The sequence below is a fragment of the Eurypyga helias genome, unplaced genomic scaffold, assembly GCF_000690775.1.
Source record: "Eurypyga helias isolate BGI_N326 unplaced genomic scaffold, ASM69077v1 scaffold11797, whole genome shotgun sequence".
Classification (NCBI taxonomy): Eukaryota; Metazoa; Chordata; class Aves; order Eurypygiformes; family Eurypygidae; genus Eurypyga; species Eurypyga helias.
In genome coordinates this window covers 1,453-3,163 of record NW_010262325.1, presented here as the reverse complement: position 1 = coordinate 3,163, position 1,711 = coordinate 1,453, and positions in this window count along the sequence as shown.

Here is a 1,711-nt window from a genome sequence, read left to right as displayed (position 1 = left end):
GAGGAAAATAGACGAGATGACCAGTTTATAAAAGATACAAAGTCCTATGTACAGTAAGGTCTTATTTTATTGACTACCTGCTCAGGAAATGCTCCTTCTTTCTTCTTAAATTAACTTGTCTGCCCAAGCAGCCAAGAACTGAAATTGAATTGTCTTAAAAGTTATGTTGTTTCAACTCTAGTTTTCTTTACAAATGGCACTTACTATTACCTTGCTGCAACTTTTCTTAACTCTATTAACATGATGAATGCAGTTCCAGGGACAAATATCCTTTGAAGACAGTAATAAGAAGAATGTTGTATTTTAATATAATGTTATTTCATATATAAACAGACAATAATACTATTATATTACTGGAATCTCCATGTGATCTTCAAAAGAGAAAGTAAACACTTGGGAAAAAATAATATCCTGTAAGAAAAGTTATCAAAGAAAATAAGATATTTCCCTTTAAAGAAAATGTAAACTATGTCAACTGTTTTTTTTATAATATCATTTATCTTATTGGTTCACATCATTCTATTTACATACAGAGCGTTGGAATTCTCAGCCTCTAAACTGAAAGCACGTTATCTCCATTGCTGGTTCTACAAATGGTGTGAGGTTTTTTAGACAGATTGATTAAATCTAGTTACATATGTGCTGTCTTCAGGTTGTTTAGAATATTGAGGGGGAAAAAAAAAAGATAACTGATGGATCTGTTTATTTGGCATTTTTACCTTCTAGCAAAAAATTAAGAGAAAATATTTTTCCTTATGTATATAGAGACAAAAAGCCTCTTTTAAATCACTGTTTACTACTATATTTAGTAGAAATGGTGCAAAACCAGAAATAGTCTTTAGAAGGAAGATTATCTTCTATTTTTTGCTTAAATACCATCTAGTACAACAATTTGGCCACAGATAACCTCTGTAGGCAGAATACAAGATACCGGTAACAGAAGAAGATTGTCACAGTAATTCTGCAGAGAAATCCTCACCTTACTGGATACCCATATGCCTCAGTGTTAACCTAGAGGGCCAACCATTACAGAAGAAATCATCCATGCTGGTATTTCATGTTTGGAAGGAATGTCAAGTTTGCTAGCAGAGGTGCTAATCATTGCCAGTTGTCATTACAGCTCTGTCTTGAAGATCAGTCACTAGGAAATGGTCCAAACCCTCTAACATAAAGTAGAGAAGTTTTTTGGCAATATTTATATTACAGCCTGGTTTCCAACATGAAGTGAACATCGCTGTTTGTAACGGAAAATCAGCTGCTTTGCTGGCTACATGCTGAAGTGCACATGATGGGGAGAGTATTACACAGCCACCTTCATTTGGCTTAAAGAGTATGAATTAAATCCATGTTTTGATGCTGAGTGCTGGAGGAAGAAATAACCAAGTATGACAGTATGGTAATGAAAGTCAAGTTGCAGCTCCGAAAAGATGCATGTACAAATAGTGTATTTAACAGGATAGACAGGAGATGAAGGTTAAGTGAAAAAATGAATTTGTCTTTTCTCTTCTGCCACAGGGAAAAAAAAAAAAAAGATTGGTTCCCATCCTCATAATGTCCAATGGTCTTGCTTTTCAATTTCCTTTAATCACTTTATTCTCTCTGCTTAGCTGCCTGAGGGCAGGATGTGACTTAAAAATCTACCACAAGCAAACCAGCTACTAAGAGAATTATAAAACTCCTTGAGCAAAAGAGAGTATTTCCGATCACAGGG